General features: G+C 44.5%; 1 protein-coding gene and 1 long non-coding RNA gene across 3 annotated transcripts in view; one reads left to right on the top strand and one right to left on the bottom strand.

The window, feature by feature from the left end:
- The window catches only part of LOC144821277 (uncharacterized), a 386,922-nt gene extending 364,403 nt beyond the window's left edge, over nucleotides 1-22,519 (top strand). Inside the window, exon 4 of the long non-coding RNA XR_013608317.1 lies at nucleotides 21,323-22,519. This is a non-coding gene — a long non-coding RNA (uncharacterized LOC144821277). The remainder of the gene's footprint in view (nucleotides 1-21,322) is intronic.
- Nucleotides 1-24,221, bottom strand: part of FGL1 (fibrinogen like 1) — a 340,864-nt gene that overhangs the window by 121,858 nt on the left and 194,785 nt on the right. The window lies entirely within an intron of this gene.

Raw genomic sequence — 24,221 nt, 5'->3', positions numbered from 1 at the left:
CCTCTGGCAAGCAGCTCAGCAACGCCGGCGAAAAAGGAGACGGACCACAGGCTCAGGTGTGATGATTTATTCTTGCACAACAGAAACAGCTACGCGTTTCAGGCTACTCGAGCCCTTGTTCACACTGCAAGTTAGTAAAGTTTTGTTGCTTTTTTTATATGCATAGTTGTGCTCACCCTCATTAGTGACATCATTAATCACATGACCATAAAAAGTGACAACATACTTCATTCTGTATTTTCACTTGCGTTTTTCCTATCACGAAAGTTTTATATCTTTATGCTTCAATGCAAGGGGTATATATAGTACTGTGTAATACAGTATTGTAAATATTCATGATGTTATATCCCAAAAGTTATTTACATTATATTTCAATGTCATTCTATTTGTATAAATACATTTAATAAAGCAAACAAATATATGTATATATGTATAACTCCTTTGTACACATCTTAATATCCTTGATTATTTTATACAAAGATAAAAAATGTGTCATATATACATCATATTGTATGATCAAAATAGTGCAAATGTTCGCAAACCAGCAACCAATTTAAAGTGCAGAAAACTGTGCAGATTTTTTGCAAAGAAGAAGCATATATAAAGTGCAAAAAACTGTCTGATTCAAGAAGCGTATCAATATTGATAACAATAATCCATATCAGAGCCCTGAAATAGATTTGTTAAAATCATATAAATAACCTTCTAAAATTCATCAAAACAGTAATAATGGTGCTTAAAATTGAATATTAATTTAAATGGAGATAATAAATATATACAAAAAGTTTTGTAAAAACAGTCATTTCATACTATATACAAGTTGTTATAAAAAAATCATCATATTTACAAGGCACAGTATACGGATATATTCAAAATTGATCAACTTTAAAGTCAGATTAATAATCTATGGTAAATTCTTCCACTACTCACGTCTCATATATATATATTATTATTAAACCTCAATATTAGGGAACCTATATATTGGAAATTTATTTTGTTAGAAGATAATTGTGTATATAGATTTCGTGAATAGTAGTCTAGATCTAGATAAGGATTATAAAGACTATGCAAGTGTATTGATGCGAACTATGTCAAGATATTGGGATTGCACAGATCAAAATACTACAAGAAGCTGTGCATTTATTCCGTATTATTTAATCCATTTGGCCATTTGCTATCAAATTCTAAAATCATTTTGGTCTCAAGTTGTCTTAGGAAGCGCTCACGATTGCCTTCTCTTTTAAGTTTAGGAATGGCTCCAACTACATAGTATTTTAAACAGGCCATATCTTTGTTATGAACATTTTTAAAATTCCGGGCCACCGGATAAGCCGGATCTTTATGTAGTATAGCTCTTAAATGTTGTAATATTCTCACATGCACCTGTAGCTTGGCTCTTCCAATATAATTCAAGCCACAGGTGCATGTGAGAACGTGCACTGCAAATTCTGTTTTGCAAATGAAGTTACCTCTAATGGGCACCTTACGTGTACTAAATGGTGTAGAGTAGTGAGTCGCATTGAGACCAAATTTACATGCTCGGCAGCTTGTACATTTTCGGAATCCATTAATAGACTACAAACCAAGATAATTTTTGTTTCATTTCTGGTGCTGCCTTATCCAAGACAGACCCCATATTTTTGGCTCGTCTAAAAGTAATAGCCGGATTCTCCGGAAGTCTGCCATTGAGCACTGTATCAGATAGAACAATTGGCCAATTTTTCTTGACAATAGCTTTTAGTTTCCTTTCCTCACTGCTAAAAGTTGTTATTAGTCGTGGGCATTCGTTAGCAGTGTTGGAATTAACTACAACATCAGGAATTTCTATTTCAACATTTACCACATTTGTCTTTTTAAACAAGCTATCCCTAGATCTAAGTTTAGCTTTATTGATCGCTTGTTGTAAGATTTTATCCGTATAGCCCCGTGCCTTGAATCGTAAAATCATGGCATTAAGACTGAGATCAGGGGGGAGGAGCTTGGCGGGCATCCGAGATGGCCGCGTGAGCACAGCGCTCCCCGGACCCCCGCCGCTCCCGGCATAATATCCTGTATGAATCCTGATTTTTCGCGAGGATTTATATAGAGGACGTTGGGCTGATCTACCTGGACCTTTCAGAAATTGATTTGGACACCGGGTGCCTGAGTTATGATGAATTGAACTTTTGGGCTCCGCCCTTGAGGTGCGCCCGGGACTGGGTGAGGTTCGGTGGCCGTCTTGGAGTTGAACAACAACGGCAGGGGGATTTGACTGGTGGGTCCCCTTCTTAAGTTTCGGTTTCGATTCTGCCTCAGACTGGGACATTGGTGAGAGGGTCGGGCCAGAACTGGTGCCAGGACACACGTCGGCTGTCGGGCCTTTGGCTGGACTATTTTCCTCGTTTGCTGCCTCTATCCTAGTGATACCCCTCTGGCGGTCCTTTGGTCCCGGGGTCTCCATTTCTGGTGCCCGGTCCGTTGACCCTGCTGAATCTTCTTGTGACGCATCTTCAAAATGGCGGGCAGAGGGGACCGGGAGACGCGCAAGACGAAGACACCGCTGCGCGGGGGTCCGGTCCAATCTAATGTTATGGACCGTTATACCCACTCTAAGGGGTCCCCCGGAGCTGTCCTGCCCGGTCCCAGTGCGTCTGACCACGTAGTGGATGCATCGACGGAGCCCTCCTTGCAGGACATCATGGGCGCCATTTCTGGCATGAGGGAGTCAATAGGCCAACAGTACGAAACCTTGGCCCACAAACTTGACACTGTGGCAATCGAGGTGAATCTGATTCGTGCCGATCTCTCCAAAACGAACGAAAAGGTGAAGTCATTGAATATCAAATCATCCAGCCTCACGACGGACGTCTCTGAGATACAGACGGAGATTGGCAATCTCCGTAGGGTGAACGATTTCATGACCCGGCGCTTGGAGGACTTTGAGAACAGGGCACGTCGCTGTAATGTTCGCGTGGTTGGTGTGCCGGAGAACCCAGAACCCCACTCGGTTGATCTCCTGGTTGAAGACCTGATCCAGAACCACCTATCTCCATCTGGCCTTAGTAAATTTTTCACAGTGGAGCGTGCACATCGTGTTCCGTGGGGCCAGGGTAAGCCAGGCGCCCCGCCGAGACCTATTGTTGCGAAGCTTTTCCACTATAGAGACCGGGACGCTATCCTGCAGGCTTCGCGGGTGAAGGGCCCGGTGGCCTTTGAGAATGCCACGGTGAATTTTTATCCGGACTTTTCCCAACAGGTCCAGAAGCAGCGGATGGGATTTCGTGGTGCCAAGAAGCGTCTTAGGGACATGGGGATGCGTTACTCTATGCTTTTTCCGACCAGGCTGCGGGTTGAGTATAATGACCGAACTTTCTTCTTTGATCGGCCGGATGCTGTGAATGACTGGCTGGACTCCCTGCCTAGCCGACCTCCTGAGACTGAGTCCGATGCCCACCCGGGCGGTGCTGAAGGTGGTGTAGAGAGCTGAACATTTCGTCTATACCTGGTGCCTTGTTTTGAATAACTTTTCCAGGGGTGTATGCCTATGTTCCTCTACTGCTTATGTGTTTGATGTATGTTCTTTTTCTCGTCATGGGTCTTGATCGGGGGGCGGGTGGGACGGAGCCTTTCCTCCTCCGGGGTCTTTGTGTAGAATAGGGGTTCTTGGGCGACAGGCACACTGCAGGTTGGGGTGGCTTTTTAGCTTTTTGCAGGGGTGCAGGGTGGGGGGTGTTTTCTTGTTATTTGGGGGGAGGGTGGTAGGGAAGTTTGTTGTTTGTGTGTTCTGTTTTCAAGGCGACTTTATCCTGTATTTGAAAATGTTTTTGGTGTCATGCTCATTGGTGGGGGGTTTTGGCTTTGTCGGGTGGGATGGGGGTAGCGGGTTGAGATTTGTTTCGTGGAACGTTAACGGTCTGGGAGATCGTATCAAACGAAGTGTGGTGTTGAAATGTATACAACGTTTATCTCCTGATATTGTTTTCCTGCAGGAGACTCATTTGGTAGGCAATGTTTGTCATGCAATGAATAGGTGGGGCTATCGCCTTGTGGCACATTCGGGGTTTACCTCGGGTTCTAGGGGTGTGGGTATCCTTGTTCGGGCTTCCCTCCCCCTAGCTATTGATGATGTGATTCAGGATGACCGGGGGCGGTATGCTGTCCTTGTGGGTCGCTATGAGGGTCGTGCCCTCTCCTTATTCACTGTTTATGTGCCCCCCGGCTTACAGACTTCTACCTTTTCTGATTTGGGCCGTGTCTTGTTGGACCTCCCTGATAGTACTCTCTTTCTGGCTGGTGATTTTAATTCGGTGTTCTCTGGTCTCCACGATCGCCACCCCCCTAGAGATACTCCTGCGGCCCAACAGTGGTTGGGTGGATTTTTGGATACCTTTGGCTTGGTGGATTGCTGGAGGCTTTTGTACCCCACTCAGCTTCAGTACACCTTTCATTCTGGGGCCCATGGGAGTCTGTCTAGGCTGAATTATTTCCTGATGCCTGCGGCTCAGTCGCCAGCGGTGCGTGAGATTGTACACCTACCCAGGGGTATCTCTGACCACTCTCCGCTCTGGCTTCGTTTTGAGGTTGGAGTGGAGGCAGTGGGCCGGGTGGCTCCCATCAATCCGTGGTACCTTACCTCCCCCGAGACCCGCAGCCTTTTGCTTAAATCTTTGGACGCGTATTTTCTGGATAACGAGGGGTCTGTTTCCTCAGCTGTGTCCCTATGGGAGGCCTTTAAGACGGTGATTCGTGGGCAGGCCCTCTCCCTTATTGTTGAAGCTAAGAGGGCGAGGAATAGAGAGGTGGTGGATCTTGAGGGAGAGATTTCTGCATTGGAGGATGCTTTGGAATCTGGTGTCACGTCTGCGAAACTCCATGCCCTGGGTCTGAAACAATTTGCCTATAAGTCCATGGTCACAGATGCTGCTAAAGTGATGTTTCGGGAGCAACAGGGATGTTTGTATGATGTGGGTGACAAAGCGGGTAAATTGCTGGCATGGCTGGATAAGAAGGAGAGGGCTAATCGTGTGGTACCCGTGATTCAGTCTTTGAGTGGTGAGAGTGTGACGGACCCGATTGGAATAGTTGACCGTTTTGCTGAGTATTTCCGTGTGGTGTATACCCCTGTGTCTGTGAGAGATGTGGCTGACTCTCGCCTTCTATTGCGTGATATAGCTCTGCCCAGTGTTTCCGATTTGGATCGTGTGGCGTTGGACTCCCCCTTTACTGTTGATGAGATAGCTACTGCCATCCGTTCACTCCGTTCGGGCAAAGCATTGGGCCCGAACGGGTTGCCAATTGAACTGTACAAATTGCGTCCCGACAGGGTGGCTCCGTATCTTCGCGCCATGTTTCTAGAGTCCCAGGAACGGGGTATTCTCCCTTATGATCAGCGACTGGCCACGATAGTTGTCATCCCCAAGGATGGTAAACCGCGAGATCTTTGTTCCTCCTACAGGCCCATATCCCTGCTAAATGTTGAACCCAAGGTATTGGCGAAACTCCTGGCGTCCCGCCTCCTGACGGTCATTAGTGGCTTGGTCCATCCAGATCAATCCGGATTTATCCCGCATCGCAACACGGCTCTGAACCTACGTCGTCTTCACGGCGCGATTGCGAGGGCGGGGCTTCTGACGGAGCCGGCCATTTTGGCATCGTTGGATGCCTCAATGGCTTTTGACACGGTGGAATGGCCTTATCTTTGGGCGGCTCTTGAGAAATTTGGTTTCGGGCCTGAGTTTATTGGTTGGATCAAGTTATTATATGCGGAACCTCTGGCACAAGTAGTGGTCAATGGTAGGGTTTCGGCTCCTTTCACCCTTGGTAGAGGTACCCGTCAGGGATGCCCCTTGTCTCCGTTGCTTTTTGCACTCGCCCTGGAACCATTGGCTGCTTGGCTTCGGTGGGAACCTTCGCTCAAGGGGATTCGCTGGTCTCCGGACTTTGAGGACCGCGTTTCACTTTACGCGGACGACATTCTTTTATATCTCACCTCCCCGCGCAAATCTCTGTCTGTTTTATTTGACGTTCTTGCTTCCTTTGGTGCCAACTCAGGCCTCGTTATTAACTGGGCCAAGTCCTGCGTGTATGTTCTCTCGGGTGTTTTGCCCCCGTTGCCGAGCAGACTTCCTATCCAGGTGGTCCAGTCTGGCTTCAAATATTTAGGGATCTTTATTACGTTGGACTCCTCGCTCCGCTTTGAGCGTAATCTCCTCCCCCCGTTGCTTAGATTGCGACTGGATGTGGCCCGTTGGCGTAAGCTTCCTTTGTCTCCTCTGGGTAGGGCGGCCCTGTTTAAAATGATGTCCTTGCCGCGGTTCCTTTACGCGCTCCAGAACTCCTATGACGCAATCCCCAAGACCTATTTCCGAGAGATCGAGAGTCTTCAAAGGCAATTGATTTGGGACGGGCGTCCACGTATTGCCCTCGCGAAACTCACCATCCCTTGGTACGACGGGGGCATGGCGCTCCCCGATATCAAGCGATATTACTGGGCTTCCCAGTTGTCTGCTATTAATCACGTGATGTTTTCACCGGGTCGGAATCCTGCGTTCGAGATGGATAGACTTCAGCTGCCGGGTGGGGACTTTAATAGAGCGCTTTATTCTCGATCAGCCGGGCGCCATCTTGTGGGCCCATCCAGGATTGCAGTAACTGTATGGCGAGCCGCGAATGTGAGTTTGGGATGGGAGGATCGACTGACGCTGGCGACGCCGCTTTATGCCTCGGAACGTTTGGGCTGTCTCTGGTCTACCAAGGGTTTCGACCGCTGGGATATGATTGGGATTTGTAAGGTGGGTGATGTATGCTCGAAAGGTAGTGTGAAGTCGTTCCAGGCCCTCCAGGCGGAATATGGTTTGAATGGTAGGGAATGTTTTCGTTATCTGCAGGTCCGGCGCGCCCTCGCCTCAGTTTTGACTCCTGATGAGGCCCTGCCCGAGTCTTCCCCCCTCGAAGATCGTGTCCTTGATGGGCACCTGCCTGATAGCACTATTTCCCTGATCTATAAGAAGCTGATCAATAATCGGGCGGACTTATTGGCCCGACTTCGGGAGGCTTGGGTCAGCGATGGGTTGGAACTGGACGACGAAGATTGGCAATCGGCACTCTCTTCTCCCAAGGAGGTAGCCATTCCTGCCCGTCTCCGTTTGGTTCAACTTAAGATCCTTCATCGAGTGTATGTCACTGGTCCGCGTCTGGTGACGATGGGCTTTTCCTTGGATGGGTTATGTAAGCGTGGTTGTGGGTCGAGTGCTACCTTTTTACACATTCTTTGGGAGTGCCCGGTTGTGGCGGCTTACTGGACTGCTGTGCTTGAGGTGATGACTGACGTGACTGGTGTGGCCCTGCGGCCGGAGCCTCGACGATGTCTGTTGAATGTGTGGGAGCCCACTGACTACTCTGTGGCCCAGACCAGATGGGCTACCTTGGGTTACATGATTGCGAAACGGGATGTTGCGCAACTCTGGGGCGCTTCCAGGCCCCCTGAGGTCTCGAAATGGGAGGATAACATGGACTGGTCCATGTTTCGTGAGAAGACTGTTTATGTGGCCAGGGGCAGACCCAGGGCGTGGACGAAGATTTGGGGCCAGTGGAATGAATATCGTGGGGATATCTGTACCCCTCCCCTTGTAGGCACTGCTGAGGTTATGTTATCTCCCTAGGCGAGCGTTCCCGGAACCCTTTCATGCTGTTTTTTTGCATTTTCGATTCTCCCCGCTGCTCCCCTTCCCCCCCGACCTTGTTGGAGCCTCAGGGCTCTGGGTATGTTCTCCTGTTCGTGGACCATCCCCTCCGTTCTTTGGGCTGACCTTAATTACCATGCATTCGCCTTTTTAGTGTTTGTTTTGCTTTTTGTATAAAATAAAAATTCAAATGCTCTGTGACATGTGAGGAGTAATGCTTTGTGCTGGATTTGTACCTGACCACGGGTGTACATTTCTAATTCATGCCTGGTGCCTTATTATTAGCGGCCAGCCCGTGAGGTTGTAGGCCCATTCTTGTATTTTTCTATGCTTGCTCAAATAAAGGTTTTTGAAAAAAAAAAAAAAAAAAAAAAGACTGAGATCAAAATCTTGAGACGAACTGCAGATCCTTTTTAATCTCAAAATCTCACCGTATGGAATGCTTGATATAAGGTGCTTAGGATGCATACTAGTAGCATGGAGAGTAGCATTTCCAGCGGTGGATTTTCTGTGTAAGGTCGACTTGATAATTTCATTTTCAATATATATTTCTACATCCAAAAATTCTATTCTGTTTTTATTTATGTGAGATGTGAAATGTAGATTGAGGGAATTTTTGGTTGATGTCTTTCACAAAATTCAAAGCTTGCTCTTCATCTCCTCTCCACAGAATGAAAATGTCATCTATGTATTGGAGATAACAACCAATATTGCTGTCTACCCAATGTTTGTGTTTAGTAGCTAGGACCTGTTCCACCCACCAGCCAACGTGTAAACACGCATAGCTGGGGGGAAAACAGGATCCCATTGCAACTCCCCTCAATTGTTTAAACAAGTCTTTCCCAAATACAAAGAAATTGTTATTCAGGCACCAATCAATCAAATGGACAATAATTTTGTTATGTTCATAGTGTTCAATACTCCGACTAGATAAAAAGTGCTTGACGGCTTCAAGCCCTTGGGAGTGATTGATACTTGTATAGAGTGACTCTACATCTAATGTAATTAAAAGCATTTTGGAATTCCATTTTAAGTCTTGAATTTTACTTAAAAAGTCACTTGTATCGCGTACATAGCTAGGTAATGTCTTAACAAAGTCTTGTAGAAAATAATCCACATATTCTCCCATACTGTTGATGGCAGATATAATTGGTCTGCCGGGAGTTGGATTTATTAGCTTATGTACTTTTGGAATTAAGTATAAAGAAGGCAAGACAGGGAATTCTATATTCATAAACTTGTATTCCTCAAGAGAGATCAAGCCTTCCCTGCGCCATTGCCCCAAAATCTTTTGTAGAGTTTCCTTAGCTTTTGCATATTCCTTTTGAGTTGTCTTTTCATAACAACTGTTATCATGTAATTGTCTATTGGCCTCCTGTATATAATCTTTTTTAGGCCAAATAACCAAGTTGCCGCCTTTGTCAGAATTCTTAACTACAATTTCATTGTTTTCTGCAAGTTTTTTCATCAATTTAGCATATTCTCTTGTCGTATGTAGATTTTTCTTTCTCTTTTAATTGTTTATGGATTAATACAACTTCTTGATATCATTAGTAACGCACTCATGAAATACATCGATGGAATCTTTAGGCATCATAGGTATAAAGCTTGATTTAGTTTTGAAGGGACTCATGCCAGCACCTTTTTGATGAATGTCAATTTTATTTAGTCTGGCCTGCGTGGCCAAGTCAATATCAGATTCAGATGGTCCTGTGGAATCCTTCAAATCATGCATAGTTAGTAAAATGTGAGCCTTTGAAGAAGAAAAAGTTGCCTTCCGAGATTTCTCACCTTTATCTATTTCAGATTCCACTGTATCCTTGGCATCTTTTAAGGCAAAATATTTTTTCAATTTGAGTTTTCGGATGAAACAAGAAACATCAACTCGTGTCATGGCATAATTGAGACTTTGGATAGGACAGTAATTTAGTCCAAGAGACAGCAGTTGTTCTTCAGCTTTACTGAGGGTTACTGTGGATAAATTGATTATAGTTTTATCCCCTATTGCCTGTTGCCCCAGTTGCTTTTTTTCTTCTTCTTTTTTGGCTGATTTTTGTTTACACTTGCGTCTCCTTTCTTTTCGTCTTTTGTTTCTTCTTTTTTTGTTTGTTGCCTTGTCAACATCGGTCTTAATGTCTGGAGTCTCTCCTCCACTAAAAAATCCAGCTCTTCTGCCAAGTTTAATCTGGTTATTGTTTGCTGATGGGAGAGATCAGATTCACAGCTAGATTCACTTGTAAGAGAAATTGAATCAATACTAGACAGGTCTTCATTTTCACTAGTTCTAGTATTGATGTTATTGCTTGTAGATACATTCTTTGGTGGTGTGATATTTTTACTTTTTTTGCTACTGTATTCTTGTCGTTTCGTCGCATTATATTTGCGAGCAAAATTAATTATTTGACCATTATTGTAGTCATCTTCGTCACGTGCAAATTTATGCGCCTTTCTAAATGTTATCTTTTTCTCGTGTTTCTGTAGTCGTTCATTCATGGCATCAAATAATCTTTTTGTTTCATCATTGGCTCCTCTTTTATCAAGTTCAGTGGTTAAAGCCTCAATTTCTTCCAGGATTTTATCCCGATCAATGGCCGCGTATTTGATTAGAATATGTACCAAATTCATTGAAGCTGATCGATTGCTCCCGCCCCACTCTTTAAGCATCGCGGGCTTTGGTTTGTCAAAGCTGGGGGCCAAGAGGATGCGTAGCCCACGAGGGATTCTACCTACTTCAGCGTATTTGCTTAGCGATCTGTGCTACCACCACTTAGTGATTTCCATTTTTTTGTTTTTTTTTGCAGATTTTTGAATAAAACCTTTATGTTTATTATGCCTCCATCATTTTTATTCTCAATCGGCATTTTGCTCATTTTGGATATAATTTATGTACTGCTAAACAGCTCCTCTGCTGCTTCTTCGCGCATTTGTACAGCTTCTGCTGACATGCTGTTGTGCAAATTGTGCTGGCATAGTCGGCGTTGGTAATGCCGACCGAAAAATAATCTTGTCCGTTACCTCCCAACCTGATAATATGCCTTTAAGTCACTCACCGTGTACCGGGAACCATCCAACCGTAGGTCCTCCGACCCGACCAGTTTTGCGAATCCTTTCCTCGGCTTCAGTAGTATATCGGCAAATCAGGAGGCAGCCGCTGTATTTTCTGCCACGGAACACAAAAGAGAAAAGTTTGATGGCAGCTGCCGGCTTGTTGGAGAGGGGGTCCGTTACCGGAAGCAAACCAACTTCCGCTGCAATATCGACGAACACTCCACAAAACCTCCGGCAAGCAGCTCAGCAACGCCGGCGAAAAAGGAGACGGACCACAGGCTCAGGTGCGATGATTTATTCTTGCACAACAGAAACAGCTACGCGTTTCAGGCTACACAAGCCCTTGTTCACACTGCAAGTTAGTAAAGTTTTGTCGCTTTTTTATATACATAGTTGTGCTCACCCTCATTAGTGACATCATTAATCACATGACCATAAAAAGTGAAAACATACTTCATTCTGTATTTTCCCTTGCGTTTTTCCTATCACAAAAGTTTTATATCTTTATGCTTCAATGCAAGGGGTATATATAGTACAGTGTAATACAGTATTATAAATATATATATATATCACTCCACTCCGCGTCTAATACATTCGCCTTCCAAAACACGGACACGGACCCAAGTTTCCAGTTGTTTGTTATCTGTTTATTCGTTGTGCCGCCATAACGTTTCAGCTCCAAAGAGCCTTGATCACATGATATATATATATATATATATATATATATATATATATCCAACAACAGTTCCCCTGGAGTGAGAACAAGCCTTTAGCAGAGTAGCTGGAACAGCACGAATTATTTCACAACCAGCCAACATGTTCTGGAGTTTTTATTTCAGATCCGGACGCGTTTCAGAGACAGGGCGTCTCCTTCATCAGAGGAAAAGTCACGGCACACAGAGATGCTACCCCAAGCACTTATTTGCATGCGCTATGATAATTGCATCCGGGTCAAAAAAGAGTGCAATGCACGCTGGTGCTTGTAGTCATGATAATGGGCGCTCGTATTCCCCAAGTGGGTTCCGTGCTGCAGTGACAGTGAAAGTCTTATTTTAAAATACCTCAGTAGGCCTCCGAGCCATGAAGGCTGGTCCATTTAATTTTTCTTTTCTGCTTTGCCATAGTCCGATACAGAAACATTCCGTCGGGGCCCCACACAGCAGGTGGTGGCAAGTTCCCTGCGGCTGGGCTGCCGCATTCCAATATCCAACAACAGTTGCCCTGGGGTGAGAACAAGCCTTTAGCAGAGTAGCTGGAACAGCACAAATTATTTCACAACCAGCCAACATGTTCTGGAGTTTATATTTCAGATCCTGACGCGTTTCAGAGACAGGGCATCTCCTTCATCAGAGGAAAAGTCACGGCACACAGAGATGCTACCCCAAGCACTTATTTGCATGCGCTATGATAATTGCATCCGGGTCAAAAAAGAGTGCAATGCACGCTGGTGCTTGTAGTCATGATAATGGGCGCTCGTATTCCCCAAGTGGGTTCCGTGCTGCAGTGACAGTGAAAGTCTTATTTTAAAATACCTCAGTAGGCCTCCGAGCCATGAAGGCTGGTCCATTTAATTTTTCTTTTCTGCTTTGCCATAGTCCGATACAGAAACATTCCGTCGGGGCCCCACACAGCAGGTGGTGGCAAGTTCCCTGCGGCCGGGCTGCCGCATTCCAATATCCAACAACAGTTGCCCTGGGGTGAGAACAAGCCTTTAGCAGAGTAGCTGGAACAGCACGAATTATTTCACAACCAGCCAACATGTTCTGGAGTTTTTATTTCAGATCCTGACGCGTTTCAGAGACAGGGCGTCTCCTTCATCAGAGGAAAAGTCACGGCACACAGAGATGCTACCCCAAGCACTTATTTGCATGCGCTATGATAATTGCATCCGGGTCAAAAAAGAGTGCAATGCACGCTGGTGCTTGTAGTCATGATAATGGGCGCTCGTATTCCCCAAGTGGGTTCCGTGCTGCAGTGACAGTGAAAGTCTCTGTCTCTCATCTCTGTGTGCCGTGACTTTTCCTCTGATGAAGGAGACGCCCTGTCTCTGAAACGCGTCAGGATCTGAATTAAAAACTCCAGAACATGTTGGCTGGTTGTGAAATAATTTGTGCTGTTCCAGCTACTCTGCTAAAGGCTTGTTCTCACCCCAGGGCAACTGTTGTTGGATATATATATATATATATATATACATACATATATATATATATATATATTTATATATATATATATATATATATAAATTCAAAGAAGGGTTGCCCCATTGGAATCGGCCACAAGGTAAGTTAAACTTAGTTCCATACTTTATTCAAGGCAGCCACATCTAGGCACACGCAGGAAAACAAATCTTCAAATTCACTCAGCCAGACCGGTTTCGGGTGTTTACCCTTTCTTAATGGCGTTCTGTGTGTCAAATGGCGGTTTTTTCATCATGCACTGTTCATTTCACAAAAGTCTGTCTCAGTGGGCGTGGCCGTACTCACGGCCTCCTGGACCTTGTAGTGCCTCGATATCTTTCTTCAGTGAGTCCGTCTTGGCACACAGACAATAGTAGAACAATAAATCCCCAGTGGGTTAGATTCTGTGTCCTGCTGAAACGCCCAACGTCATTATCAGCTGCCTTGTGGAAAACGAACCTCCCATGAGTAACGGCACAAGTGTCATGCCATTACGGGTCCGCTTGCGCGGCGGGCTTCTTCCGCGACCGGGCAAGGCCGCAAATATAAATTCAAAGAAGGGTTGCCCCATTGGAATCGGCCACAAGGTAAGTTAAACTTAGTTCAATACTTTATTCAAGGCAGCCACATCTAGGCACACGCAGGAAAACAAATCTTCAAATTCACTCAGCCAGACCGGTTTCGGGTGTTTACCCTTTCTCAATGGTGTTCTGTGTGTCAAATGGCGGTTTTTTCATCATGCACTGTTCATTTCACAAAAGTCTGCCTCAGTGGGCGTGGCCGTACTCACGGCCTCCTGGACCTTGTAGTGCCTCGATAAGTGTATATATATATATATATATATATATATATATGCATGCTGGGACTGGTAGGCGTTTGATCCATTAACGTCCTACCAAGGTTATATGCGCATGGTATATACCTTTAAGGAGTGGTGCGCAGAGCAACCTATCAGGCGGGGGCAGATATCTTATCTAGGAAGTACGACCCTCCCTGAACTATTCACACCCCTGGCGCTGAAGAAGGCGGAAAAATACGCCGAAATGCATTCGCCTAATGCGGGTTTGTGGGACTGTTACTCGCCTTTGCCTGTGGAATAAAAGCTGTTTTCCAAGGTTCCCCTGTTGTTGGTCTCTTCACTGGATCTTCGTGAAAAGGTGTGGAATGGTGATATATATATATATATATATATATATATATTGTAAGCTCGAGGTTTCCCAACCGGATGAAGAGCACTCGAAATGCAGTTTAAGCTTGCAGCTTTTTACTAGGTTTGAATTCGCCACACACTGCCGAATCCATTCACATGCGACCTTCATTAATACGCCTGACGCGTTTCGAAGTGAAAGCCTTCTTCCTCAGACAGGCTTATTCACATCCTTTTATCTGCAATTTCCACTCGTGGAGCCCCGTTGATGTTGGGTTCCGTGGCCTCCTTCTCTCAAAGGGTGGTGCTCTTCGGCAGCAGGGATGCCGCCATTAAATTGTAAGCTCGAGGTTTCCCAACCTGATGAAGAGCACTCGAAATGCAGTTTAAGCTTGCAGCTTTTTATTAGGTTTGAACTCGCCACACACTGCCGAATCCATTCACATGCGACCTTCATTAATACGCCTGACGCGTTTCGAAGTGAAAACCTTCTTCCTCAGAGGCGATGTCGGTCTGTGTAGTGCAATTCCTGACACTGCCCAGGATGTAAAATAGTCCCTTTGTAGCCACGCCCACTTGATGGAGTGTTCTCTGCGTGAGGCATCCTGGGTGTTGTAGTGGCAGGTGAGTTAACCTCCTTCTATGGGTGTACTTTTATTTAGAAGTGTCGGAAAAAGTTCAAAGCCCTCATATGGGCCTCAGCAGACGGGCTTATTCACATCCTTTTATCTGCAATTTCCACTCGTGGAGCCCCGTTGATGTTGGGCTCCGTGGCCTCCTTCTCTCAAAGGGTGGTGCTTATCCTACTCACTTATGCAAACAATGCATCATACCTTCATACTTACTTAGCTACACACTTATACAAACAACACTTCTTCTATTCATTTAGATAGTAAGTCATATTTAGTATATTATAAAATCATTATTACAAGTATACAGTTATCCATACAGTCACTCACACAATCATTGAGTCTTATGTATACTTATTTATATACAACAACTGACACATACACTGCCTTTTATTTTTAAAGTTTGTTGGACATGTACCATTGAGAAATATATTTGCTCATCACCACACCCATAAAGATATTCATTCACCCAAACAACTGTTAGAACATGTAGTTTTAACTTCATATATCTACTGAATCAACTATTCACACATCTTTGGGCAGTCACACACCCTCTACCGAACCACACACACATTCACTCTCCCATACAAATACTCAGTTAACTAATCAATAACTAACATAGACTTTCACATAGCTAGTAACCAACTAGAGAACCAGTTTACACAACAACTGACAAAGTGATGCAGATATTCACACAGTTTAGTCACTATCCACTATATTTAGTGAGACACTATAAATTGTTAAAGTCCTCCATCCAAATATTTATTTTTATATATCCACTCATACTTCAATGCAAATTGCTATATATATATATAATGCATATTTAAATATCGAAGCAAACCACATTCACTGGATGATGTCATCAGTGATGTCATCATTGATGTCATTTGAGATGTCATCAGTGATGTCACTGACCATGTCATGAATGATGTAATATGTGACATCATCAGCAGTGGATTGCGGGTGCGCGAAATATAGTTAGTACAACTAACTATATAGGAGCAATTTCAATGGTTTTTTTAAATGCTAATTCCTAACTATATAAGTCCTGAGACCTATGGTTTTTTCAGTGAATTTCAAAGGTTTTTTATATGCTAATTCCTAACTATATAAGGCCTGAAACCCATGGTTTTTTTCAGTGAATTTGCAAGGTTTTTTAAATGCTAATTCCTAACTATATAAGGCCTGAAACCTATGGTTTTTTCAGTGAATTTGCAAGGTTTTTTAAATGCTAATTCCTAACTATATCAGGCGTGAAACGTATGGTTTTTTTCAATAAATTTCAAAGGTTTTCTAAATGCTAATTCTATTAGCGGATAACGTTTAAATATGTTAATATCCTTGTGGGACCACCTGAGCTGCCGTAGGGCGTGAGGGTGTTTCTACCCTGCCCCCTTTTTGCATTCTACACTTTTGTTTTTCTACTTCTTTTGTGCCTCGGTCTACCGAGCACAAGATGGCTGCCCAAACTTCCTGGTTTGGAGTGTTCACACCCAATCAATGGAGCCCATGCTCGGAAAGGTCTGCGCGCACTCCTGATTGGCTGGCAGTCGTCTGTCAACATTCCAAACTGTCCAAACCAAGAAGTGTTGGCCACCATTTTGTTTCTCAGGAGAACTGAGGCACAAGAGAGCTCAAAACAAGAGTGGAAAACGTGAAAATGGGGCAGGGTAAAGATCCCCTGACCCCCTAGCCCTTCTCAGGGGGTCCCAGAATCATCACCAGGGCAAAAATTATTTTTTTTTTTTTTCGAAAAATCGCAGGGTTTTTTCTGGCCCTTGGGGTTCTTCTGGGACCCCCTGAGAAGGGCTAGATGTCCTATGGAAAATTTCATGTTGAAAAACACGTTTTGAGACCCCCTTTTTCACTGTTTTTCCCTGTTGTACGCTCAGGGTACGCGTACCCGTAAACGCCCATGTACGCGCACCCTGAGCTTACTCGGCGAAATTCCCCGAGGTTTTCCCCTTTTATTTTGCACCTCTTGTGTCTTAGTTCTACCGAGATACAAAATGGCGGACTCTCCGGACTGTTTCGAATGTTGACAGACACCCGAGAGCCAATCAGCTTTCCGCTCGCGCACTTCCGTGGCGCGCCGGGTGCGCTTACCGGTACGTGTACCCTGAGCGCTCGAAGCACGTATATATATATATATATACATTTTTTAAAGTTAATTCTCGTAAAAACCACTGAAGCAATTTTCACCAAATATAGAAAAGGCACTTCTGCGTACCAGTGCCTACAATTTTGCAAAGTTTGGTGTAATTCCATTCAGCGGATAGGGCTGTAGCCATGTCTGAACGTCCTATGGAAATTAACATGGGGAAAACACGTTTTGGGACCCCCCTTTTTTCTCGGCCCCCGCATGACGAATCCCCACGAAACTTCCAGGGAAGGAGCGGAGCGGAGCTGGCCTAAATTTTGGAAAATTACACACAAATTCCTCAACCGACGCCAAAGTTATTCCCAATAGAATGTTGTGGATTTCCTATGGAAACTAGGTCCTAACTATATATACCTACTGGCTATCGCCAGTAGGTAATATATATATATATATATATGAAATTATTCCCATGACGGTGGGCGAGCTATAGATTGTTTGTGTGCTAATTCATCTGCCTATGCAATATAGAATAATGGTATATCATGTTATTAATCATTCGCACTGTGCATTTATACATTACAATATGATTTACATGCAACATCGATAATTTTCAGCTCATGTGAGCACTTTGATGTTGCATAGGGCTTGAATGGTGGTTTCATACTCGACAGTTTGTTTTCTATGTCTACCTATTGACCAAATGGGAAGGGCTATAAATTGTGTTTGTATAGTGGCACCAACTAGATTGATAAAGGTTTCTAGTAAGCCAAAACGCACCTATCCTGTGGCTCTGGGATTGAGGGTGACCTGATTTAATAAACAGGTGGCGTATCCTGACTGCCTCGAGTCCGTGCCTTCTTCCATGGATGTTTCTGTGGGAGCTGGATGCTGTGTTCATATATATATATATATATATATATATATATATATATATATATATATATATATATATATATATATATATATATATATATATATATATATATATATATATATTATATATATATATATATATATATATATATATATATATATATATATATATGCTTCAGTACCCGTTGCGTCAATCCCCCCAAGGAGACGTCGAGACAAAGACCCGAATTCTTGTACAATTGTTTATTTTCCACTATCCGCCATGAAGCGTTTTGGCCAAGCCTGGTTTTGATCACACGAAGCACTTATGAACATGAAAAAAAGATTTCAAAATGATATACATCAGCTGTAAACACAACTCGTAGTTGTCACAACAGATTGTTCACATTTCTTTTTTCTTTTTCACAGGAAGATAACCCTTTTAAACACATTATTACAAATAAACGCTGTACATAGATAATTTATGATGAAACAACCAATACAATGTTATGTTATGTTATGTTATGTTATAACCTATTTGTAAAGCGCACTTCGACCAAGGTTTCATGGCGCTGTTTCGAGCTGTTCTGAGTTGACTGCAGTGAGGCTGGTTTACTCATGTGCCTGTATGAACAGCCATGTCTTGAGCTGTTTTCTAAATTGAAGCAGATCGGGACAGGAACGGATCTCCCATGGGAGTGAGTTCCAGAGTTGGGGCGCCAGATATCCGAAGCGACACCCGCCATGCCGCTTCCGCTTCAACTTTGCGCTCACCAACAAATTTTGGTGTTTGGAACGGAGGTCACGGGTTGAGATGTATCTCAAGATCAAGTTGTTAATAAAAATAGGACTATAACAATTTAGGGACTTAAATGTGAGACAAGCAGTTTTGAAAGTGGCCCGTTGGAGCAGCGGGAGCCAGTGTAGCTTTTTTATCAGGGGTCTGGCCGATTGCCACTTGGGCTGCTGGTAAATCAGTCGTGCCGCCTGGTTCTGTACAAGCTGGAGCCTCTTGATCTGATAAGAGGGAAGGCCTAGATAGATTGAATTTGCGTAATCTAGATGGGACAAGACTAGGCCAATCACAACTTGTATCAGTGCTGCCTGGGTGAGCAAGTGGTGTATCTTCTGGATCTTTCGCAGTTGAAAGAAACATTTGGAAACCACTGTGCCCACTTGGGTGTTTAGAGACAGGTCTCTATCAATAGTCACCCCCAGACTTTTTACGGAAGAGGAGGGTTTGGGGAATGGCCCTAGTTCTGCCGGCCAATAATGAGGGCCCCAGGAGATACGGCTATCTCCTATCAGCAGTACCTCCGTCTTTCCGGGGTTCAGCTTCAGATGGTTATAATCCATCCAATGGCGGATGAACACCATAGTATCCTGAAAGTTGGTAACAGATTCAATGGAGTTATCTATGGTGAAGGAAAGCTGCAGATCGTCTGCGTAGTTAAATGTTGTACTTTCCTCTGTTTTAAAGCTTTGATCAGGGGGAGTAGATAGAGATTGAACAGATGTGGGGACAAGGAGGAACCCTGGGGAACCCCACATGTGGTGTTCAGCCCCGACGCTGTAAAATTAGCCAGGCGAACGGCCTGTGTACGGTCTTCCAGAAAGGAGGTGATCCATCTCAGGGCTTTGCCCTGAAAGCCTGCACGTCCGACACGGTCCACCAAGATCTTATGGTCCACCGTGTCGAACGCGGCTGACAGATCTAAAAGAACCAAGGCTTGAGGGGTTCCAATGTCAGCCTTCCTGCGGAGCTCGTCCAGAACTGCCAAGATGACCATCTCAGTCGAATGACCTGGACAGAAGCCGGCTTGATGGGAATCCAAGTGTCCAGACTGTTCTATAAAGGCGGACATGGATTTTGCGACATGTGCCTCCAAGACCTTTGCTAAGTATGGGAGCAAGGAGATGGGGCGGTACTTAGATGGTTCTGACATGTCGGCGCCGACCTTTTTTATCAGGGGGACCACTGTGGCGTCCTTAAATGATTTCGGGACGCAACCTTGAGTAAGTGATGAATTTAATAGAGATAGAGCAGGTTGAGGAATAATGGAGAAGACTTCCCTCATTATGTGTAGGGGGCAGCAGTCCCGGGGAGATCCAGATTTAACTTTGGACAGCAAGGGGATAAACGATTCATCATCAATCGTAGGGAAAATATCCATAGTACAGATAATCCTGAAGGAATCAGGCGGAATCTAGACTGATGGGGAGCATACGATGCTAGCTTTAATTGCTGCAATCTTTTCTAGGAAGAATGTGTTCAACTTATCACATAATTCCTGCGTAGGGGTTGGTTTAGATAACACTCTATCGGGGTTGGATAGTTCATCCACAATCGAGAAGATCTCTCTCGATTTATTGGTGGACGTTAAGATCTTGGAGGAGAAATATTCTACCTTGGCTGCCTTAATAGCTTTATTATATTTATTTTACCTGCTCTTGTTTATAGAGGAGCTTCTCTCCTGGGTCATAGCGAGCTCTCCATTTCCTCTCCTTCTGGCGGAGTAATAGTTTCATCTCCTTTAGTTCGGTAGAGAACCATTTATGAGCTTCTGCCTTTCGATTTATCTTAATTTTTTTGGGAGGGGCAAAGTGATCGCTTGCTGTTTTTAACCAGCAAGAGATCTGAGTGTCAGACAAATCCACATTCTGGGCCAAGCTAGGTGTTGAGCCGGCCAAGAAGTTCGTGAGCTCTAGTATATCAATGGATTTCCAACATCTGACAGTCCCGCCCTCGACCAGAGGGGATTTAGCCCTAATGGCCAGGGTGAGATGGAATGTCACCAGAAAATGGTCAGACCATATGCATGGGAGTACCTTCAAGGCGGAAATGATTGGATTTGTCGTCCAAACCTGGTCCAATATATGGCCCTTAATGTGTGTTGGCATAGAAATGTGTTGTGTAAGATTAAAATTCGTTAAAAGGTTGGTGAATTCAACAGAATGGGGACCACCTGTTTGATCACCAAACCAGTAGTTAAAATCGCCAATCAGCAAAATGTTGGAATATTTAATTGCTAGATTAGCTATCTGTTCACTCAGGGCAATGGGGAAGAGAGGCATGGGCTGAGAGGGCCTATAGACGACTACGCAGATTAATGATGTGTGATCAGAGTCGAGTTTAATCACTAAATTATCTGCGACTGCTAGGTTGAGGGAATCGATCGATATAAAATCATGTTTACGACGGATAATGGCAGCCACTCCTCCTCCAGCTTTTCCTGATGAGCGGTCGGTGTGAAGTATATAATACAATGGTGTAGTAAATAGGACCATCTTGCTAAAAACACTGGAGATAATAACATCCATCAATAAATGACCTGCATGCAAAATTGCACATTTGTGCACAATAGGCATAAGTAATATATTGCACTAATTACTCTGAAATGAATATCTTGTGGATTTTAGTGCAAGCTGATACAGTTGTGCAAATTTTGCATAATAAGTGCATAGCGCAATTATACATTGAATATGTGTACCATTTGTTATTCTGTTGTTTTCATTCTGGCCCCTGCGGGTTTACTTTTACACTCTGTTTTGTATGTTTTTCTTCGTAATGGTAAGGTTTGTTCAATTTACCGAATAATATTGTATTCAATAAGAGCTCTATCCTTTTATTTACTAAATGTGTATAAAAATATACCCCAAACCAATTATGCCCTTGTGGGCAATTTATATTCTCCTTTCTTTCTCAGGGCTCTGTGAGAACAAACTGTAAATACAATTCCGGCATAGCCCAATGCCATGTGAGTCTGCACCAGCTCCAAAAACAGCTTCATATCGCCTGCATCATGGAAGTGATGATTGTGGACGGGCGCTACGTGCTATCTCAGATTTCTGAGTTCGAGTTGAGGAGGCTAACACTGTTTGCATTAAAAGGATTGTATCCAGTACATGAGTGCACTCCCCCTTAACTACTGAGAGATTGGCCCCTCTGAATGAGCTTAAGCAAAAGTGGGAAATAGATGGGGGCAAGGAGATTCCGGAAAGAGCCTGGGCTGAGGTGGTAGAAGAGCATGGAAAAGCACTAGGAATGCCCGCTTTTAATTGCTTCACTTTTATATTTTGCACCGCGCCTAGTTCACGCCGGCAAAAATTAACAATTATTTTAACATAGATTCAGATGAATGCCCTAGGTGTAGAGGAGAGAAGGGGAAATGTCCTCACATGCTGTGGGGCTCCCCGCTGCTGACTGGTTATTGGACTGATGTGCTTGCAACATTGAAGGAGGTGACAGAAAGAGAGTTGGACTTGTATATTGCATTACTTCCCTCATACAGCCCAAACTAAGATTACCAGCAAGTTTATAGACATGGGACTGGTGTTGGCCATGAGGGAAATTACGATGCATTGGAAGGCGAGTGGACCCCCGAAAATAGATCGCTGGAAGAGAGACATTCTCAAATGGGCAGAATGTGATGGCATAGTTAGGTTACAACTAGCAAGAAGAGTGGGGAACGAGAGCGACAGAGGCAGCTAGAGCATGGGAAAGCTTGATGGGTTTACTAAGAGAACCGGATGTTGTGAGTGATCCAGACATGGAATAGGCCATTCGCGGAGCGCAGATGCACTTACTCGCCCTATTCTGCAACTATAAGATCTGCAAGGCTGGAGTGGTACCCTGCACAAGTTTGAATTGTTTAAGAGTCGGAGTCCACTGACTGCACATAGTTCATAGAACTTGAAGGTTACGAAGAAGAATTGGAGGTGTCATGCCTGAAAGGGAGGTGGGGGGTAGTTTGATTAGGTTAAGATTTATTGGGATTATTGATGTAACATATTACGGGATATGTTGAAGAGTAGATAATGCACCCCCGGTTCACTGACTATAGCCTTTCATGACCAAGATAAAGAGGAGGCATGGAAATGTATTAAATATCCGTAAAAAAATGGCATGGAATTATATTGGAGGGGTAAGGGAATGGTTAAGAGATGTGCTGTATTGCTGACTGACATTATAAACCTAATAAAGTTTGTTTAAAAAAAAAAATAGTGCACTTCCCTTCTTTCTCAGGGCTTCATGAGGAGTGCACTCATGTACTCCCCTGTATATATATTACCTACTGGCGGTCGCCAGTAGCTAGTTATAGTTAGGACCTTGTTTCAAAAAGCGTTTTTATTTTGCCAATATCTTTGGCGCCGTTTGACAAAACTAATGATTCACTCAGGTTAGCTCCTGTCCTGAAAGTTTTGGGGTGATTCGTCAAGGGGGGGGGGGGGCTGGGGAAAAAAAGGGGGTCACAAAATGCGTTTTCCCCATGTTAATTTCCATAGGAACTTTAGACACGTCTACAGCCCGAACTGCTGAACGGAATTACACCAAATTTGGTAAAAGGTAGCTCTTGGTTCAGAAAGCACTCCTTTTGTTAAATGGTGTAAATCCATTCAGTAGTTGCTGAGAAATTGAAGAAATAAAAATAGCGATATCTGAACACTGAGGAGGGTTCACAAACCCTCCCGTGGAACGAGCTTTCCTCTGATTGGCTGCCTACACTCCAAACCAGAATGTGTTGGCAGCCATCTTGTGACTCGGTAACCGAGTCACAAGAAAAAGGTAAAAAAAAAAAAGGTAAAACTCAAGAAAAGGGGGCAGGGTAGAAACACCCTGACCCCCTAGGCCTGCTCACGGAGTCCAGCAAGGACCCCCAAGCCCCCCCAAATTTTTTTTAAAAATAATTTCGGCCTAATTCACGCTGGGTGAGTGAATCCGGACAAAATTATTAAAAAATCGAAACGCGGTCTCCCGCGATTCGTTTGTTAAAAAGCCCCTGGGTGGGCCAGGTCCCGGGGGCAATTCTAAATTAAGGTCCCCCATGGGCCCCCGCCGCCCCGGGTACCGCCACCTCCCCGGGGCACTAAATATTAAAATGTGTGGGCACTGGGTACCACAACCTTCCCAGGCATTTACAAATGATGTGAGGGGGGTCACGTGACCCCCTCCAGGAGCCCTTGATGGCCCTGGGGACCACCACCTACCAGGGCTAGCTCCTGCAATGTCCTCATTGATGTTTACTATGGGGTGGTGAGGTCCTCGTATGTCCTGAGGACCTCAGGACACAAGTGGACTTCATCCTTGAGCAGCAGTGCACCAAGTGGCACATTTGCAGAATGGTGTAAAAAGGGGGCATGACCTCGTCCACTTCTCTACAATCCAGCTGTGTGGCGCTTACTGGAGGTACCTGGTGGGCTAGCTGGCACCCAGGAACCCTCAGTATTTAAGGGGACTTAATCCCCCAACTTAGAATGCGCCAGGGGCGCATTTGCAGAGTGGTGGCGAAAGGGGGCATGGCCAGTGTCCACCGCTCGGCAATCCCACTGTGTGGGGCTTACTGGAGGTAAGAGTTAGGTAAGTTAGCCCCTAAAGGACCCAAGCAGCAAAAGGGACTTTAATCCCCATCCAAGAGCGTGCCAGGGAGTTCGTTTGCAGAGTTGTTATGAGAACTTAGCAATCCTGCTCTGTGGTACTTACTGGAGGTAATAGGAGGGGTAGTTGGCCCCCAAGGATGTCCTTAGGAGCCAACTACCCCTCATGGCAGACTATGGAACTTTACTCCTGAGGGACTTTGGGGGCCAAGAAGCCCTCCTGGTACCTCC

This window comes from Lissotriton helveticus, chromosome 2_2 (genome assembly GCF_964261635.1).
Source record: "Lissotriton helveticus chromosome 2_2, aLisHel1.1, whole genome shotgun sequence".
Classification (NCBI taxonomy): Eukaryota; Metazoa; Chordata; class Amphibia; order Caudata; family Salamandridae; genus Lissotriton; species Lissotriton helveticus.
The sequence above is the reverse complement of the archived record's forward strand: the minus strand, read 5'-3'. Positions and strand labels throughout refer to the sequence as shown.